Below are 22718 nucleotides of genomic sequence, written 5' to 3'. Positions count from 1 at the left end.
AAAGCATACAGGTGTGCTTGTAGATAGTAGCAGCAGCCATTAAAATGACAGCACCTACAAAAAAAAAAAAAAAAGAACCCACTGCAGTTTGAGAGGCAGAGCCTGCTCTTTCACATGTGAAGTATTGATATTAAGTAACGTATCAGCAGTAGTGCCAACAGATCCTCAAACATAAAGGATGCTCACAGCGAATGTGAGAGCAGAGTTGGCAGTGTGGTGCCTTCTCCCGTTGGAAACGAGCACATTCCAGCTCTGCCATGTTTGTAGGGGTTTTGGCGTCTGTTCAGATTAAAGGCGCTGAGAGTTCTCTTCATTTCTTCTCCCATCACAGTTCTCCCATCAAACAAGCCTACAGAGCTGAAGCCCAAAGGAATCTGAGCCCTTCTAGGAAGATGAACGTGTGCTCATCCGGAAAGTGAAGCTCGGGGACAGGCTTTGAAACAGTCATCCGGGAGTTATTACACGCTGACACTGCAACCCTGGAGGCACGCGCTCGGGAGGGAGCGCAGCTGGTGCTGGATTGTTTTACAAGTGACGCCGAGCTCTGCTTTGAGTGAGGCCAACGTTAAGTGTCAACCCGCTCTAGACACGTCTGACTTGCCGCCATGAACCCGACACAGAGACCCTCAGCAGAATGATGAATGGCCTTGTGATCCCTCAGCAAGGCTTTGCTAGGACGCATTGCATTACAGAAGATCATCCAAATGTTGGTAGGAATGAAGGACTCACTAGGCAGCCCCCGCCTAAACTTATTTAAAAGGGATTGCTGAAACCCTTTGCAGTGTGTGCCCACAGCTAAAGCCCTCCGACTGGTAAGGATGTATTCCAGGGTGGAGAGCTCAGAAGGGCAAGAGATATGACACCATTAAAGTATACTGAAAACTTCTTTTTTTTTTTTTTTTGTAGTCTACAAGGTTGTCAGATAAAAGACTTTGAGTGAAAGCTCTGTTAAGGCAAAGCTCGGGAATAGCATTAGCTGAGAGAACCGTTAAGAGGTGGTGATCCGCAATAGTACAGCGGAGTTCAATTTGAGCAGAAGAAATGGGCTCTCTGCAGGGTGAACCAGCCACAACCTGAGCTGAATTCTTCTAACAGAGGCAACGGCTTGGTTAAAGCACGAGCTTAATGTACAAAGTGGGTGTGCTGATCAGAGATGGAACTGTTTAGCCAGCTTCTGCCTCAGCAGGCTAATACAGTCTGGAAGAAGCATCACTTCAATTTGGAATGGGGGTGAAAGGATGAGTGTTTCCTTTCTCTCACACTGATGTCAAGTCTATCTTTTCTCTCCATCAATTCTGCTTCTTATGGTTCTTATTGGAAATAAGTAAAACTTAACAAAAAGATTACACATATGATTTATTATGACTATGGATATTTTTTATCGCTTGTGATATGGCCCATTTTATTCTAGAGGCCTGTGAATAAATGATCGAATGCATGAACAAAAGCCTCCTAAGGACTCCGATGTTGCTTGTCAGCTGCCCTGCATCTAAAAACTTACCTGAAAGACGTGAGATGTGCAGCCTCCCAGCACAGCTAATGTTCTATCCCAGTGGCATTCAGAGAAGGACGTTCTCATGTGACATGTGCTGAATCAATAAGCTCTAACTCATATTTACAATCCTTATTGTCCCATTTTTATGCATCCCATTATCATTTGTGTCCTCAAATCAGACAAAGTTACAGCTAGTTTTTCCTCTGTACTTCCACAAGAAAACACCCCATACCACTTCACACTCCATTAATCCTTTCCTCAATGTGCTACAATGATGTATTTCTTCATTTTTCTTTTCACTAAGATGAAGGCATTCAGAGGTCAGATATTATTTACCTGTGTATTCCTACCAAAGAACATTCTGTCTGTGACATAGAATGCATCCAGTGAACGAAATAAAAGTTGAGAGACAAATCTAAGTGCAAACGGTTGTTAGTTTGCTGTCTGGGGAACCGTGAATTTCAGAGCATTTTATTTTAACTTTTTGCTCATGGAGGAGAGGAGCAATGGGCAGCCTAAGTAATTAATCAGTATAGGTTTATTACTGAGCAAACTCTATGGAGACTAGGGACAGGCTGAGCCCCAGGTGCAGGGCAATGACTTGGCAGATTTCCTCCTGTTCCCATATTAGCTCATCATCTTTCTTGTCCAAGAAAGGAGGCTAACAAATGATCATAGTGGTGACAGCTACTTCTGCTCACTGAGTTGTTGCATCATAGGTACATTAAAAAAGAACACCACAGTTTTCAAATCTTATAAAATAGGAATCAACACACACTGTCTTTCTTTTATGTGTTATATTCCACAAGCAGAGCTGGTTTTACTGCAGGAGGGAATATGATATGAGTGACTCCCAAACAAACTTTAGTTACAAAATAGCTCCCTCATTGACCCTGTCTAAAACTGCCACGTGAATATTCAACTTGGATTAGGGAAATGAAGTTTAAGTGCAAGTGATAGAAGAGAGAGCTAATTATTTGAGACATTATCAGTTCCTAGTATCTAAGCTTGAATTAGAAACAAAGATGTCTGGGGTGGAAGGGATTGTTAGAGATAACAAAACTGCAGTACAGAAAAGTTGTCTTTTTTTTTTTTTTCAATTATACAATATTGAGGGAGAGACGAGACTAAAACCCAAATGTGTTGGTACTTAATACAAAAAAATCATCAATTCATACTAAGCACGGAGTGGGCTAAGAGAATGTGCATGGGATGTATAATCAGACGGTCCTAGCTTCTCTTTCTGTGTGGCTCACTACCTGTATGATGTGAAATTTATAAGCCATATCTTTCTCATCAATACCATGAAGATATCATTGACTTCAAGATGTTTACAATTATTAAATGAGATCATGTATATGAAGGCCGTGTGTAAATGGGAAAGCAGTACAGAATGCGCAGAGTATTATCTTTTCTAAAGGAAGAACATATGAAACCCATTTGTTCCCTCTCCAGTGAATACTTGCAATGTTTTCTCTTTAGCAATATAGTATTATATTAAATTATTTTAGAAATTTCCTCACAATCATGACTTGGTAAAGTTATTTAATAGTACTGAATGAACTCCATGTCCTTTTTCTGTAAAAATTTAACAATAATATTTTCTACCTCTGAAGTTTTTATAAAAATTAAGTAATGTGCGTTCAAATAATCAACTAGCCTTTCCGTTATCTCTGGATTTTCAAAAACATAGATGTATTATAAGTACCTTGTGCTGTACCAAGCACAGAGTAAAGACCAACAATGCTTCCTCTTTCTAGCCCTTCCCTTTAGTTTTGCATTTATGGTTGTTGATTTTGGTAGTGGTGATAACCTCAGGTTCTTTCTGTCTTCCCAGAGTGGTTGTCGACATCTAAGAACAGGAAACATTCTTCCCATTCCATGGGTACTTACTGTCTAGAGTGAGACTCCACCCACAACAAGCAGAAATCAATGAGAATTTCCTTAAGCAGTAAAGAAACGTCAGTGAGATGGGTTACTATGAAAAGAGGATAGCCAGAGGGTATCATCTGAACTCTCTAGATGATTTAAGATGGACATCAAGTTGAAGGAGATTTTTAAAAAGTAGTCTACGTAACTGCTAAAAATAAATCTCAGACCTCATCTAATTTACAATTTGACTGAAGGATTGCCCTGACTATAAATGCGACTTTACTCTGGGAGCTAGATTGAAATCTGCACCCTATAAGCTGTTCCTCTCAGGTGACCACAGGTAATAAAAAATGGAGAGTTCCATAAAAATCAGGTTAAGTTGCACTAGCCCTTGAAAGTAAAAATAAACTAGGAAATCTCAGTGACTTGACAAAGTATACATTTGTTTCTTTGTTATATATGAGTGAGGTTTTTTTGTTTTGTTTTGTTTTGTTTTGTTTTTTGCGGTACCTGGGCCTCTCACTGCTGTGACCTCTCCCATTGTGGAGCACAGGCTCCAGACGCGCAGGCTCAGCGGCCATGGCTCACGGTCTCAGCCGCTCTGCGGCATGTGGGATCTTCCCGGACTGGGGCACGAACCCGTGTCCCCTGCATCGACAGGCAGACTCCCAACCACTGTGCCACCAGGTAAACCCCCAGGGAACCCCTCGAGGAGTCTTTTGTGGTAACTAAGGGGCACCATTGCTGCATCCAAGCTTATACTGCTTATTGCATGCCAGGCCAATAAATCGAGAGACAAGTTGTTGGGGAAAGGAACAGCAACTTTATTTGGAAAGCCAGAAGACTAAGAGGATGGTGGACTATTTTTCCAAACAACCATTGTACCCAGGTTAGAATTCAGGCTTCTTTTATACAAAATGTGGAGCAGGTGTGGTTGATTGTTGCAAATTTCCTGGTATTAGAATCCTTTGCTCTTGTAGCTGTCCAGGTCGGTTAGGTCATGATGTTCCTGTAAACCTCCAAGACAAATGTTATCCTCTGCAACTTTTTATCTCTATATGGATGGAAAAGTGCTATACCTTTAAAGGTCAGAGCCTTGAGAATGCGCTGTCATTTATATTTCAGCCTATAGGCAAAATTCTTGTAGCAAAAGCAATAGAAAACAAAGGTTACAGTAAAATAAACTAATATGAAGTCATATTTATTCTCCCTTATTCCATCACCACCTAACTGCAAAAGCTCTGGGAAATATGATTGTCTTAGTAGTCAAAAAGAAAGGGAAACTATTTAATGAACACATAGTGTTTTGTCTATGGACCAGCTGAGATGGACAGGACTCCCCTTACTGAGAAAAGAGCTATTTAGAAAAAGAACACCAGAAGGCTTCCCTGGTGGCGCAGTGGTTGAGAGTCCGCCTGCCGATGCTGGGGACGCGGGTTCGTGCCCCGGTTCGGGAGGATCCCACATGCCACGGAGCGGCTAGGCCCGTAAGCCATGGCCGCTGAGCCTGCGCATCCGGAGCCTGTGCTCCGCAGTGGGAGAGGCCACAACAGTGAGAAGCCCGTGTACCGCAAAAAAAAAAAAAAAAAAAAAACACCAGAAAAAAAAGCATAAGTAAATACACTTCTGTCAGCTATGAAGGAAGGATTGCATTGCAAAAAGCAACCAGCAGTGTCTGATAATAAAAAGCAATGCTAAATTATTTGGTATTCTGAACAAACTATGCTATTTTATTCCTACTACATTTGATACACAATATGTCATTTGTTTGTAATCTCCTTCCCTACTGGGCTGACAGGCAAATTCCTAATCATCCTTCAAAATTTAGTTCAGCCATCAAAACCTCTATTAAGTTCCACTGATATTCTTCCTCACCGGAAAACACAGAGCATCCACCAAAATCACTGCCACTTCACATCATGCTTCATTTTATTTCTTTGTTTGGTTGTCTGTTTCTTATAATGAGCTCTGAGCAAACAAATTGAATAAAGCCTTCTTTCTTTGAACCTTTAGAACTAGCACTGACCCTGGCATATAACAGATTCACAATAAATATCTATTTCTGTTTTGAATTTTGAACTGAATAGCCAGAATATTGACCAACTTTCCATTCAATCCACTGGTTCAAACAAACCCAAAATAACATTTTATAAAAGGATTACAAATAATGTCTTTTCTAGGAAAGAAAAAAAAAAAAAACAACTCTGCCACAAGAATTAAAGTTGATTAAATGATATGTGTCTCTTGTGTTTAAACTGAGAAGAAAGAACATTGTAGCAGGAAATAAGTGGTTGGAAGATTAGGACATGACTGAGTTAAGATGAATTTATAAAATATTTTTAGTTGAATTGTGAATTTAGATACCACATCTACACAAGCAGAAAGAACTAAAAGATTCATGGTGACATATTCCATAAGCCTACTTAGTATAATACATTACAATTTGTAACAAGCTCCTCTTTTTATCTATGATGATTTTGAACTTTTTGTCCTCAGATCATTAGCTGTTTAGATTTACTTTTTATCTTAAATCCTTTTGATAATACCTAAAGTCTCAACATCTTCAAATTGTGTTTGTAACTTCCTAAAAAATGATAGCCCAGTGGAAAACGGGTATATGGCATATAATTCTTATCTATCCACAGTTTGATACTGTACAGGTTATGAGAAATTGGTCTTTTTAAATAATTTTGGTTATTCAGTCTGCTTTAGTTGAAAACACAGATATTTTATTTTCTTAGAAAACAAACTTGCTTACATTTGTGTTGGACTAAGTGTCACCCATATAGTGCAAATTATTTCTGAATACTACCTTAGGCAATTTAGTATGATTCAAGGATAAAGAATAAGGACTTCATGTTTTCTTGTTGGAGATATAAAACAATGAAAAGCAATAGGCCGTAGCAATTAAGATGAAATTTACTAGCGATAAGTGTGCTTTCTTTCAGGGGTTTCCAAAAGCCGACTGCAAAACAACCAAGTCATTACCCATTGCTTTGTCTCCCCTCAAGTTCTCCCATCAGATCCACAGAGTCTCCCAAAGGCAGAACTGTTGGCATCGGTCTCTGAGTCAAATCCCACTGAGAAGGAAATCCACCAAACAAGAACATTGAACTAAGAACACAATGTTTTGATCTGATCATTTTGAGAACACTGGCTATTTTAACAGAACATGTTGCCATAGAGTCTTATTCTGTGATGTTAAATACTGACTATTGCCTTATAGTCTTCTAGGATAAACATGTAATACGAACACATTTCACCAATCCTTACCCACCTTGAATTTCACAACAACCCTAAATCCTGTTTCAGACCCACCATGGGTCCCTCTATTCTCCACCTGCTGTAAAATGTAATAACTGTAATTTTATTCATGATGATTATTTTCTTAGAATAAAATGGTAGAAATGAATTGTACAGACAAATGTACATAATTTTAGGACCATTCTTGTGTATTGAACATTACCATCCATGCAGGTCAGTTACCTGTTAATCTACATTTTCATCCTATTTCTTTTATGAGTTTGCCATTTAAGTACATCTCTGGAGTACTGGATATTACTTTTCTTAGGACTTAGATATATCACCAAGAACCTGATGCATCTATACTACTAAAAAATTTTTTTAAGAAAAGAATCATTATGTGATACTTGAAGAAAAGAGCTTTAATTTACAAGAAATTTACAATTATACATTTGTGTATACCAGCATTTCAAAACATATAAAGAGGAAATCAATTGAACTACAAGGAGAAGATAACCATTTACCAGGTTTTGAGAGATAGTATTATGTTAATATAATCTATTTTCAACGTAATATTTGATATATTAAAATTCTATATGCAATATTTATATTAATTATGAAGCTTAAATATAATATAAATTCATGAATATAATTCTCAGTTCAAGAACTATAATATGATCAATAGCCTGTATCTATTCACAGGTGTATCCTTTCCATTAAGGTCCCTCAAACCCAATGTTATTTGTGTTACTGACTTCATCCAATCAACAACTGTTTAGTACTTTTCAGTCACATACTTAGCTAATATGTTCTGTTTACTGTCTGTATAAACAGCCAGCTGGCCTTCACATTCACGTGCACACAACATAACTTTATCTGACAACCTATAGGTTTTCCTCCGTGACCCTGCCATTGGGTACTATCTTCCCAGGCAAGATCTTAACAGCATTCAAATACATTAGCTCCTGCAGGGCAGGAAAGAGATGGGGGTGGAGGTGGCTTGGGAATAACTGAATCAACAAGAAAGGGGGTTTGTACATTCTGTGGATGCATCTTCATTGTCATGAATGGTAGAACTCAGTGGAAAGACACAGGAAGTCCCTGATAAAGAAAAGAAAACAAGGGTCAGCACAACTGAGCAACCTTTGGCAGCCATCTTAGCACTGGATCTGGCCAGCAAGCAAGCTGCCCCTTCTGCACACTTTACACATTCTTGGGCCACTGTCAGTACTCTGGCTGTCTAATGCAGCCAATGGCAACAACAATGTTTTATCCATGTTTGTCTCTTAGGGGATAATAAACTCTGGGAATTCCTTGCCTCAGATTCCCAACATATAAATCTAGATCACACATCTTTCTGTACATGCTAAGGCTATAATATGAGATACTCACCCATATACATCTTGTCCTCCTTTCAAATTTCAGATATTATTTATAGCAACTAAAGAACCCCTTTCTTTTCTCAAAATACACAAGGCTGGACTCTTGAACAGGGCATTAAATAGAATATTTACCTCCCTTAATGGTTTCAGACTGCCAGCCTCATAGAACACCATAGTGACTTATTTGGACATCAAAAAAAAAAAAAAAAAAAAGCTGGAGTAGCAATACTCATATCAGACAAAATGGACTTTAAAATAAAGAATGTTACAAGAGATAAGGAAGGACACTACATAATGATCACTGGATCAATCCAAGAAGAAGATATAAAAATTATAAATGTTTATGCACTCAACATAGGATCACCTCAATACATAAGGCAAATGCTAACAGCTATGAAAGGGGAAATTGACAGTAACATATTAAGAGTAGGGGACTTTAAAACCCCACTTACACCAATGGACAGATCATCCAAACAGAAAATAAATAAGGGAGCCCAAGCTTTAAATGATACATTAAACAAGATGGACTTAATTGTTATTTATAGAACATTCCACCCAAAAGTGGCAGAATATACTTTCTTCTCAAGTGCACACAGAACATTCTCCAGGATAGATCACATCTTGGGTCACAAATCAAGCCTCAGAAGATTTAAGAAAACTGAAATCATATCAAGCATCTTTGCTGAACACAACACTATGAGATTGGAAATGACTTACCGTAAAAAGACTGTAAAAAACACAAATACATGGAGGCTAAACTGTGCTACTAAATAACCAAGAGATCACTGAAGAAATCAAAGAAGAAATTTTAAAAATACATAGAAACAAATGACAACAAAAACATGACCACCCAAAACCTATGGGACACAGCAAAAGCAGTTTTAAGAGGAAAGTTTATAGCAATTCAATCTCACCTCAAGAAACAAGAAAAATCTCAAATAAACAGTCTAATGCTACACCTAAAGCAACTAGAGAAATAACAAAGAAAACCCAAAGTCTGTAGAAGGAAAGAAATTATAAAATCAGAAAAAATGAAATAGAAATGAGGAAAACAATAGCAAAAATCAACAAAAATAAAAGCTGTGTTTTTGAGAAGATAAACAAAATTGATAAACCTTTAGCCAGATTCATCAAGAAAAAAAGGGAGAGGACACAAATCAATAAAATTAGAAAAGAAAAAGGAGAAATCACAACTGACACTGCAGAAATACAAAGGATTATAAGAGGCTACTAGAAATGACTATATGTCAATAAAATGGACAACCACGAAGAAATGGACAGATTCTTGGAAAGGTACAATTTTCCAAGACTGAACCAGGAAGAATTAGAAAATATAAACAGACCTATCACAAGTAATGAAATTGAAACTGTTATTAAAAATCTTCCAACAAACAAAAGTCCAGGACCAGATAGCTTCACAGGTGAATTCTATCAAACATTTAGAGAAGAGCTAACACTGATCCTTCTCAAACTCTTCAAAAAAATCGCAGAGGGAGAAACACTCCCAAATTCATTCTATGAAGCCACCATCACCCTGATACCAAAACCAGAAAAAGATAACACAGAAAAAGAAAATTATTGATCAATATCACTGATGAACATAGATGCAAAAATCCTCAACAAAATATTAGCAAACAGAATCCAACAACACATTAAAAGTATCATACACCATGATCAAGTGGGATATATCCCAAGGATGCAAAAATTCTTCAGTATATGCAAATCAATCAATGTAATACACTGTATTAACAGACTAAGGAATAAAAACCATATAATCATCTCAATAGATGCAGAAAGAGTTTTGACAAAATTCAACCCTGATTTATGATAAAATCTCTCCAGAAAATGGGCATAAAGGGAACCTATCTCAACATAATAAAGACCATATGTGAAAAACCCACAGCAAACATCATTCTCAGTGGTGAAAAACTGAAACCATTTCCTCTAAGATCAGGAACAAGACAAGGTTGCCCACTCTCACTGCTGTTAATCAACTTAGTTTTGAAATTTTTAGCCAATCAGAGAAGAAAAAGAAATAAAAGGAATCCAAATTGGAAAAGAAAAGTAAAACTGTCACTGTTTGCCGATGACATGATACTATACACAGAGAATCCTAAAGATGACACCAGAAAACTACTAGAGCTAAACAATGAATTTGGTAAAGTTGCAGGATACAAAATTAATGCACAGAAATCTCTTGCATTCCTATACACTAATGATGAAAAATCTGAAAGAGAAATTAAGGAAACACTCCCATTTACCATTACAACAAAAAGAATAAAATACCTAAGAATAAACCTACCTAGGGAGACAAAAGACCTGTATGCAGAAAACTATAAGACACTGATGAAAGAAATTAAAGATAGGGGTGGGATTGGGAGAGTGGGAGGGAGGGAGACACAAGAGGGAAGACATATGGGAACATATGTATATGTATAGCTGATTCACTTTGTTATAAAGCAGAAACTAACACACCATTGTAAAGCAATTATACCCCAATAAAGATGTTTAAAAAAAAAAAAAAGAAATTAAAGATGATACCAACAGATGGAGAGATATACCATGTTCTTGGACTGGAGGAATCAATATTGTGAAAATGACTATAATACCCAAAGAAATCTACAGATTCAATGCAATCCTTATCAAACTACCAATGGCATTTTTCACAGAACTAGAACAAAAAAATGTACTATTCATATGAAAACACAAAAGACCCCAAATAACCAAATTAATCTGGAGAAAGAAAAACAGAGCTGGAGGAAACAGGCTCCCTGACTTCAAACTATACTACAAAGCTACAGTAATCAAGACAGTATGGTACTGTAACAAAAACAGAAATATAGATCAGTGGAACAGGATAGAAAGCTCAGAGGTAAACCCACACACATATAGTCACCTAATTTACAACAAAGATAGTAAGAACATACAATGGAGAAAAGACAGCCTTTCAATAAGTGGTGCTGGGAAAACTGGGCAGCTACATGTAAAAGAATGAAATTAGAACACTTCCTAACACCATACACAAAAGTAAACTCAAAATGGATTAGAGACCTAAATGTAAGACTGGACACCTTTAAGCTCTTAGAGGAAAACATAGGAAGAACACTCTTTGAGATAAACCACAGAAATAACTTTTTTGACCCACCTCCTAGAGTAATGAAAATAAAAACAAAAATAAACAAATGACACTTAATGAAACTTAAAAGCTTCTGCACAGCAAAGGAAACCATAAACAAGATGAAAAGACAACCCTTGGAATGGGAGAAAATATTTGCAAATGAAACAATGGACAAAGGATTAATCTCCAAAGTATACAAACAGCTCATGGAGCTCAATATCAAACAACCCAATTAAAAAATGGGCAGAAGACTTAAATAGACATTCCACCAAAGAAGACATACAGATGGCCAAGAAGCACATGAAAAGCTGCTCAACATCAGTAATTATTAGAGAAATGCAAATCAAAACTACAATGAGGTATCACCTCACACTGGTCAGAATAGCTATTATCAAAAAATCTACAAACAATTAATGTTGGAAAGGGTGTGGTGAATAGGGAACCCTCTGGTACTGTTGGTGGGAATGAAATTTGATACAACCGCTATAGAGAACAGTATGGAAGTTCCTTAAAAAACTAAAAATAGAACTACCATATGACCCAACAATCCCACTACTGGGTATATACCCTGAGAAAACCATAATTCAGAAAGATACATGTATCACAGTGTTCATTGCAGCACTATTTACAATAGCTGGGACATGGAAGCAACCTAAATGTCCATCAACAGATGAGTGGATAAAGAAGATTTGGCACATGTGTACAATGGAATATTGCTCAGCCATAAAAAGAAGCGAAGTTGAGTTATTTGTAGTCAAGTGGATGGAACTAGAGTCTATCATACAGAGTGAAGTAAGTCAGTAAGAGAAAACAAATGCTGTATGCTAACACACATATATGGAATCTAAAAAAAAAAAAAAAAAAAGGTAATGATGAACCTAGTAGCAGGGCAGGAATAAAAATGTAGACTTAGAGAATGGACTGCAGGGCACGGTGGGGGACTGGCGGAAGCTGGGGAGAAGTGAGAGTAGCATCAACATATATACACTACCAAATGTAAAATAGATGCCTAGTGGGAAACAGCAGCATAGCACAGGGAGATCAGCTCGGTGCTTTGCAAAGACCTAGAGGGCTGGGGTAGGGAGGGGCGAGGGAGGCTCAACAGGGAGGGGATATGGGGGTATATGTATGCATATGGCTGATTCACTTCGTTGTACAACAGAAATTAACACAGTATTGTGAAGCAATTATACTCCAATAAAGATGTATTAAAAAGTAAAGAAAAAGTCAAGAATTTTAATTTTAATTAAATGAGATCTGGCTCATTTCACTCATCAGTCAAACACTGGGGGTGAATTATAATAAATCGTCCAACTCCATTTTTGATATTTGAGTGATGACAGCTTCACAGCATCACCTTTGCCTCTTTCCCACGCGTGGGCCAGCTAGTAAGAGTCCACATTACCTATGTTGGTGCTGGCAGAAAGTTAACCCCATGGTTTTGCTCCATGATGAATACAATGCCTGGGATAATACTGAGCACAGTAAGCGTGTTCACCAAAACTCTGCAGAATGTATCAATTTCATCATGTTAGTTTTGAAATCAAAATCCATTTATTTAATAACCAACTAAGCAAAGTGGAAGCTGGTATCAAATGTGGTTGCAACTTTCACCATCTATCCTAGCTGTCATAAAATGCTATTCTAGGCTTGTTGGTTTTCTGTACTGACATTGGCAAGCTAGTCATTCACTTCCTTAATTAGGTTCCCTCTCCATATTACTAGCCCAAATCCTCCCCAATTTTTTTCAATTATGAAAATTTGCCTCTCCTTTTTTGTGGTCCCTGATTTTTATTAACATATTTTTTTTACATTTCTTTGATAAATTTGATGATATATCTCGAGGGGCTAATATTGAATAGCATTTTAAAACATTTCTGAAGCAAGTATCATTTAATGCTTCTTAAAATTTTTTTTTTTTTGCTTATAAAGTCAAAGTGGAGTCATTAAAATTGGAGACTGTACTGTATGTCATACATCAGTTCAAAGTAGGTTTATTTCTAATCAGTTCTATAATACATATTATGGCTATAAGTTTTCTTGCAGTTGGAGAAAACTGTTTTAAAATTTTGACTTCATATAAATGGATTCAAATGTTTTCACTGTGGCTAGGGATTTGATTTGGACACAATAGTTTGTGATGGAGAAAAATCACAAAAGTCAACTGACAAATAGGTCTCCGAGAATGAAGATCAAAAGCCAACTAGTTCATTTTTATCTGCAGCTACAAGTCTCTGCATTTGTTTTACTGTATTCTGAAATGTGTTAATTTTCTCGGTTTTGATTCTATGTTTGAAGCAGCATTAAAAGTTAAACCTGAGTTCCTGTTTGGAAAATTGTACATCCCAACTATATTATTAATGATAAAAGTCAGGTACTTCAGCAATAGATACCATTTCTCCCTTTCACTAATGTCTTCTTTACTTTTCTAGCATTCCTCTTTGGGTTCCATTACTCTATATCCACTTTTATTAATAGAACACACTGCTATCTTAAATAAACCAGTGACATTTATTTTACACTACCAATCCCTGGTGAAATCCTACTTATTAAAATAAAACTTTTTTTCATCCTATATTCTAATAGCATAACTATCACTTCTTTCTATCTGTAATAAGGCATTGCCACTGCAACTTCTAGTGCCTCTCATGATATTCCACATGTACAACAAACACATTGCATCTAATCTAATAAAGACAATCATGCAATATGAGGTAAAAAGGACATATTATATGGCTCTTGACTTAAACCTTCTGATCTCCAGAAACATTTACTCCCAACTAGAATAAAAGTTGATTGGAGTGAGGTTAGATGGGGAAAAGGTTATAGCTATAAAGGCACGGTTCTCAAAATCCTGTTCTTATACCAGCAGTATAAGCATCATTTGGAAGCTTGTTAGAAATGTAAATTTTGGGCCTCACCCTAGACTTACTGGCAGAATCTCTGGGTTCTGGATCTACTTTTCTCTGCTTTAACAGGTCCTCCAGGTAATTTTGATGTGCACATAATTTGGAGAACCACTGGTATAGGTAAAGACAGAACTGAATTATAATCATATCTTTTTCACTTCTACCTATGAGACTGCTATGGTCTGAATGTTTATGTTCCCCCCAATTCACATGTTGAAATCCTAGTCTCCCAGGTGACGGTATTAGGGGGTGGAGGCTTTGGGAGGGCTTAGGGGATCAAGATGGAGATAAATGAGATTAGTCCCTTATAAAAGGGCCCTGAATAGCTCTCTTCTGCCTTCTGCCCTGTAAGATCATGGTGAGAAGACAGCTATACACAGGGAAGTAGCCTCTCACCAGACATCGAATCTTCTGGCACATTGATCTTGGACTTCCCAGACTCTAGAACTGTGAGAAATAAATTTCTGTTGTTTATAAGTCACACAGTCTATTGGATTTTGTAATAACATCCCAAACAGACTAAGATAGAGACCATTAAATTCTGAGGCTATGGGAGTTATGTGACTTCTATAAACCTAGAGCATCCTTGTCTGCATAATGAAGTGAATTTTACAGATGCCAGAGAGAGAGAGAGAGAGAGAGCGAGAGAGAGAGAGAGAGAGAGAGAGATTTAACTGGAAAACATATTCACCACAGTATCTGTCACATAATAGATTCTTAACAAACCCCAGATTTTCCTATGCCATTTACTACAAATCCTGCTCAATGAATCTGTTACAGTTCACATAATAACTATTAGAAAAGAAATGCTACCTTGACTAACAATAATGGTATAATAAAACCTCTTAATTTACCAATTAGTTTTTCACAGCTCTCTTATTCTGAGAACCATCCAGTGTGTACAAAATGGGGAAGGCATATCTGAACAAGATGTCATAATCTCCTTAGACCTGAATGAGCAAGGTTCTTATCAGGGCTCCTCAAGGTAAGTCTTCCAATGCTTTAGAGTATCTTGCTCAAAATTTTCTCAGCCTCCTCTGCTGGCTTAGACCAACTGGAGCTGGCAGTATCAGCAAAGAGAAGTTCTGTACTGAGAAGCAGATCTTGGCCTGCTTTGTTCTCAGTGGCCAGAGTGTCTTCTATGAAATTCCAAAATCCTCCCTAGCAGCCAAGACCAGCCTGGATTCTCCCAGGCCTTAGATGTTACCCTGTGCATCACAAAGTTCTTTAGTTCTTGCCACTAAAGAACTAAGAGATTGAATTGACCCTTATTCCAAATCTTATTAGAATGCAAGGGCAGGATGATGAACAGCTTATGTGTTTGTGTTGCTTTTCAATTGTGTCATTACAAATAGGGGTTTCTTTTTCTTTTCACCTTTATTATTGTCCTTACAAAATCATATATAAACATGTTGGAAAAATTAGTGAACAGATTAGTAATATGTAGCTTTTAAGTGCAAGCTACCTATAATGTCACTGCTCATCACACGTCATTAGCTTCCACTTAGATTATGCTATATAAAACTGGAGCCTCATATATAAATGAGAAAAATATATATGCTAGACAAAAGTGAAATAACATATATGTATGGTTTTGAAACTTTATGTAAGTCAACATTTTTTAAAACATATTGACAGTAAATGGAAATTTATATATTTTATTTGTAAAATTTGTCAAATTCTGTTTGCAAAATTATTTAGTTACTTTCCCACGGGGTGTTTTCATTGCTTCTAAGGTAAGTAACATGTTGATAGACAATAAGGTGTTTTTTGGTTCATTTTGGCAATGATAATAGTGCTGCGAGTCAGAAAAGACGCAGTTATATGTTTGCTGATGGAATTGTAAAATGATGTAGATATTTTGAATGACAATTTAGAAATATGTATCGAAAACATTGAAAAATAAACCTCTCACCTTGGATTCAGCAATTATTTTTCAACAAACTTATTCTGTAGAAAAAGAGCAGAAGAGTAAAAAGGCATATAAAACTATCTTTTGGAGAATAATTTATATCACTAAACTATAAGCTAGAGTTTATTTCTTTTTATAACAATGTAGTTTTATTTATTTATTTAATTTATTTATTTTTGGCTGCGTTGGGTCTTTGTTGCTGCATGCGGGCTTTCTCTAGTTATGGCGAGCAGGGGCTACTCTTCATTGCGGTGTGTGGGTTTTTCATTGTGGTGGCTTCTCTTGTTGCAGAGCAAGGGCTCTAGACGTGCAGACTTCAGTAGTTTTGGCGCAAGGGCTTCAGTAGTTGTGGCTCATGGGCTTAGTTGCTCCGCGGCACGTGTGATCTTCCCAGACCAGGGCTCAAACCTGTGTCCCCTGCAATGACAGGTGGATTCTTAACCATTGCACCACCAGGGAAGTCCTAGAGTACATTTCTTTATGTTTATTTTCACCTGGGCAGAGAAAATAATAAGAAAGCATGAAAATTGGTATATATCTATATATACCATAATGCCAAAATAAAATACAAACATTAACATATTACCAAATTTTTGTAACAGTGTTCAAATTTTCCTTACTTTAAGAACCTGAAGCAGATTTTAAATCCTTATATAAAAATGGAATAGAAAAAAATATTGCTGTATTCTTTATTCTATTTTTATCTAATTGAAAAATTGTCTTTGATATGGCAAATAATAAAGATGGTAACATTTACATTCATATAACTTATATGCAACCATTTCCTATAGAAAAACTCTAGCTAAACTGTTCTATAATATCTAAAACAACTCTAATGAAACAATTTCACTGTTAAAGTATGACTCATTTATTAACATCAGAAAATTTCCACCAAATTTAAAAATATTTATCCATAACTATTATTAATTAGATTGATAATTGATTAACAAAATCATGGAATAGTAACCCATGCAACTTAGGGAAAATTAAATGAGATTTTGACAATTTTACATAACTGCATTTCAATTGCTTTTTTTATATGGACAGAGTACAGGTGCTTATGAAATGTGTGTGAGTATGTGTGTATAAAAATTGTGTGAGAAATTAAAATGTAAAAAAATCAGTTGCTTTAGATGATATAAGTTAAATAATATCAATATGGTATTTCTAATTCAATTTTATAGTTACTACTTTAATCCACAATATGATCATCAGCAAAGGGTAATTCATCATAATTCCTGAAAACATCTAGGAAATGAATTGCTGTTACCAAACTTTAAAATGAGATGGAATTTTCAGGATGAGGTCTTCTGGACTTCTTGTTACTCAGCTCTGTGAGAATTCCTGCCAGTCACTCGATGCACTCCCAATCACTACAGCTGTTGTTACCAGGCCAAAGTGTTTCTTCTTTTTTTTTTTTTTAATTGATTCAGAAATTTAAAATTTAAACCACAGAATTTTGGAACAGAGATTATCTAATCTAAACACCAAACTAATAAGCAAGACAAGAAATTTAAAACAAGGAAAAAGACATAGTTTTTAAAAAGAGGAATAGTTACTTCAGACAAATGTGAATATTCCTTATATAGATAATATATAACTTATTAATAATAAAAACAAACACAAAAATACAGATTAAAAATAGGCAAGCCACAAAAAAGGAAGTGTGCCGCAGTAACATAAGACAGTTGTTCAAAATTGGTAGTTGTAACTGTGAGCTGAAGCAAAAAATGACATTTAGTTCATATCCACCTGATTGGCAAACATTTAAACACCATCCAAACTTTATAAAAATGTAAGAAAATAGAAATTCTCACACATTACTAGTGGGAATGTGAGACGCTGCATGCACTTTTTTGAAAGCAATCTGGCATTCCTTTGTCAAAAGAATAAACATTACTTTCAAAAAGACTGTATTAGCTATTCAATTCATATATTCACATAAAAGCATGATTATAAAATAATGAGTGAACAGGAAATTAATTCTCACATGCCTAGAGTGGCAAAACCCAGAAAAAATCTACATGTTCAGGAATAGGGAAATAGCTAAATAATTTGGGCATGTGTATGCTATGTGATATTTTGCAGGCATGGAAAATGTTTAGTTTAATGTATATCTATGGAGTTGAATAGTTGTCTAGTATACATCTTTTAGGAAAGAAAAGCAAAGTAGAGAATAAACATTTTTGTATAATCCTGCTTTTTTAAAAAAGAAACAAATGCAAAGGTCTATAAACCATAAATGATGTTATTTTGTGTATGTTGGAATTAAAGTGGAGTATGGGGAGGCGGTGAATGTACATGGATGAGAACAATAATAATATTTTCTGTTTTGTTTTTTGTATTATTTTTGCGGTACACAGGCCTCTCACTGTTGTGGCCTCTCCCGTTGCGGAGCACAGGCTCCGGACGCGCAGGCTCAGTGGCCTTGGCTCACGGGCCCAGCTGCTCCACGGCATGTGGGATCTTCCCAGACTGGGGCATGAACCCATGTCCCCTGCATCGGCAGGTGGGCTCTCAACCACTGTGCCACCAGGGAAGCCCTATTTTCTGTTTTATAATGTAGATGGGAAATATCTCAAAAAACAATGATTCAAGAGAGTGCCGATTCTTCTTTAGTTATGAAATGATTATGACTTGGATCAAATTATTTTGTATCTTCTTGCTACAAAACCCCTGGAAATTCCAGACAATAGGTAATTAGCCTAGAATAAATCTAAGCACGCCCCCCAAATAAAAGATGCCAACAACGTTGAAGGGATGAAAGTAAATGTGATTGTGAACTGTCTTCTCTCATCCACTGACCTGAAGTAGAGTATTGCATATTAATTGCCACATGCGGACCAGAGGAATGATATTGGAATATGAGTCATCACATAAGGCTTTGACCAGAAAAGGTACACATTGGGTGAAAAATAGGCCTAGAAGAAAATCTTCCCACCAATACAGGACCATGTAAGAAACGATGTTTATATCTGCCAGGCTCTTCTGGGTATTCACACCACTGCACTGTCCCACTGCAGGTCTAAAATTCAAATGTGCATGATGTATAATAAAATCTTCAAGCCAGGGTTTTAATGTAAAATGACTTTCTTTAGGGATATCTTGTCAACTTGGCTAAAGCAAACGTAAATTTGAATGTTCATATCTAAGAGGAAGATTGGATTCTTTCTTTTCTTGTTATGATAATAGCAGAAATGAATGTATCAAAAACTGGGAAAATTTTCAGTAGCATTTGGAGGATTAGCAAATTCCTGTTTGAGTAGTAAGAAATATAAAAATAAGATAATAGGAGATGATTAAAGAGCGGAAAATCTATTTCTCATTCTTATTCTATAGCCACCCAGGAATTGGACAAATATAAAAAAAGGAAGCCAAGAAGAAAGCTTTCAAAGGAGAAGTTGAAATAGATGGTTTTAAAGAAAACTATTTATATTTAAAATGTATATTGATCTACCTAAGATATTCATGGGAGGGGAGAACTTTGATTTAAAAAATTAAAATTATACATTGGAACAAAAATAATTTCTTTTAGATGTAAAAATAGGACTAAGACTATGAACAAATCAAACTATGACTTTTTCACTCTATTCAAATTTCCTTCAAAGTCCCTACCCTTTTATTTTCAGCACCTGATGTTTCCATGACTTAATAGAGAAAGGAGAGAACCTTAAGCATGAATTCTCTGTTGTTCTGTCCTTCTACTTCCTATTGTATTTCCTTATCTCTGACTTCAGGGAAAAGCTATCCTTTGTCTTGAAGAAGGCTCACCTTCAGCACTCTTGGCACTTTACTCCACAAACTACTTCCTTTATTACATTTGTGCCCCCAACAGTTAGCAACGTGCACACTTGAAGCGAGCTCTCAATGAGTTACTATTGAACCAAGCTTATTTGGTTTCAAAAATAGAAAGTTGTACCAGCAAATATGATGACAGATTTGAAGCTAGAGTTTAAAAATTGCAAAGGATAAATCAGCAAAATATTAGCTGGGGAAGAAAGAAGATTAAAGGATATCTCTCCTAGAAACTGATAGACTTTAGTAGAGTCGAGTCATTTAAACTGTCCTGAAGCTGCATGAAATACAGCTGTGTCCAAGGAAATATATTGCACAAAATATCATCTTGTCATTTGGAACTCACATAATATAATGTACATTAATAGAAGAGAATAGACAGGAGGTAAAACAATAACACATATTGACATAACATTTACATACAAGGCCAAAGGAAACTTTTTTGGTTTCGTGATTTAAACTGAACAACTGTTGTTAACATGCGACAACATTTTCTGATTAAAGTTGTGTTCAATGCGTCCATATTGCAGATAGATGTCTGTACACTCCCATCATTAACCTACTTGCCAGTCAGCTTATCAACACACCCTTGGGTTTGGGCACATGAGCCCTGGGCCTCACACTCCCAGTCCTCCTGTCTGGCCGGTATGCAGGGAGACGGGTGGTAGAGTAGCTCCTGTGACAAACGAAGCACATACAGAAATGTGGATGCAGGCTTCATCTACACCTCCACCCAACTGCAGAGCCCGAGTCACTGCTTCCTCTGACGTGCCGGTAGTCCATAGCATCGTCCTCCGCATGACATGTACCATGTATTTCTCCAGGTCTCTAAAGCCTTTTATGTCATTGAGGATCATTTATTGTTTGGAAACTAGTGATGGCACAGGTTCTGACACACCAAATGCAGTTGTCAGTAAGCGAATAATAGTGGTGAGAGGCCGCATCACAATTCCTTCAGTGATGTTGTTTTGTAGGCTTTGGTGATAACAGTCATCCCACCATTGAAAATGGTAATCTTTTGTAGGGTTTAAGACAAGAGAATAAGGCATTATAATTATCTTAAATTATTTTACTGCTAGTTATGTGACAATGACAACTCCTGAAAGAGCAGTTTTAAATAAACCCTTCTTGTTGCTTAGTCTAAACAGTGAAAAGTGCTCTGGCTGAATGCAGAAAAATGGCTGTGGAATACTTTCAAATGTGTAATTTTGCATCAATTTTGGTGAAACAGTTACCTTGACCTACCTTATCTACCTGTATAAAAATTATGTCGTTTATTTGAACGCTGTGCTTTATCCTATGTAGGAAGAGGAGAATACAATAGAATCAATGTGCAATAGACGCCTACACCACAATAGAATCGGTTATAATGTAATTAAATCTGCTCAATTTAATCTTATAATTTTAATACTTTTAAAATTATTTATCAAAATATTATTTCCTTGTATCTTTAAAAAGATATTGTTTTATACACTTTCCACATATATACCAGTATTATTTACTTATTTACTTTTTTACGGCAGAACAGATATGAGAATCTGATTGGCATTTATATATATATATACGTTTATTGACGTATAGCTGATTTACAATGCCATGTCAGTTTCAGGTGCACAGCACAGAGATTCAGTTATATATATATTAAGATTCTTTTATTTTTTTTAATTGGGGTATAGTTGCTTTACAATGTTGTGTTAGTTTCTGCTGTACAACAAAGGGAACAAAGTAAATCAGCTATATGTGTACGTATATCCCCTCCCTCTTAGACCTCCCTCCCCCACCCATCCTACCCATCCAGGTCATCACAGAGCACCAAGCTGAGCTCCCTGTGCTATACAGTGGGTTCCCACTAGCTAACTGTTTTACACATGATAGTGTATATATGTCAATCCCAGTCTCCCAATTTATCCGCTCCCCTGCCCCTACCCCACCCCGCCATGTCCACAAGTCCGTTCTCTACATCTGCGTCTCTATTCCTACCCTGAAAATAGTTTCATCTGTACCATTTTTCTAGATTCTACATATATGAGTTAATGGATTATTTTCTCTTATAGGTTATTAGAAAACATTGAGTATAGTTTTGAGTACAGTTCCCTGTGCTATATGGTAGGTCCTTGCTGGTTATCTGGTTTATATATAGTAGTGTGCATATGTAGTATTTAAAACAACATGTTTATTTCTAGCTATGTGATATATGGTTTAGGTTTAGTAGATAATTCCTGCATATGAAGAGTTTATGATTCATTACTATAGTCTAGAAATTTGTATTAACATACATTTCCCTCAATTTAAAAAAAAAAAACACTTAAAAATATTTTAAATCATTAACATTTTCCATGAGTGTTTTTTATAATGTAAAATATGACTGAAATGTCTATTACATTATTTTATGCTGGCAAACCTTTCACTATATGAATGTCTCATATTCAGTAATAACCTTTTTGGATTATTTTCCTAATTCTTTTATACCAAATTAAGTAACATATTGTGTGGTTGGAAAGAATGTAAATTATTTATAAGTAATGTATTTTATTAGAAAAGGAAAAAAATCATCACTTCTTTCTGAAACTAAAGTTCTTCAACTTAAATATAAGTGTAAATTCTGAGTAGAGGGAACAGTAGGAAGACCCTTTGTCATACTGCACAGGTTTAATGATACTGATTTGATTGATTTATCAATTTCTACTTATAGGAGTGCTTATTTTTCATTTAAATTACACATTTACAGGCTTAAGGACTTTCCCTTGTTTTTCACCACTACATTTTACAAGTCGTCATTTTCCAGTATATATACTGCATCCTTCTCTTGTAGATTCAAAATATCAACATGTGCATTAAAGTCTCTGAGAAATCTTATGAGATGCTTTGTTTAAATGACAATTTTCCAACATCGCTTTTCTCATGTAGAATTTTCCTCAAAATTTTGGAAATTACTCTCTTAAATACTGTAATATTAGCAAATATACTGTGAACCATTAATGAGGTTGTGTTT

This window comes from Phocoena phocoena, chromosome 12 (assembly GCF_963924675.1).
Source record: "Phocoena phocoena chromosome 12, mPhoPho1.1, whole genome shotgun sequence".
Classification (NCBI taxonomy): Eukaryota; Metazoa; Chordata; class Mammalia; order Artiodactyla; family Phocoenidae; genus Phocoena; species Phocoena phocoena.
This window is presented reverse-complemented; position numbering follows the sequence as displayed.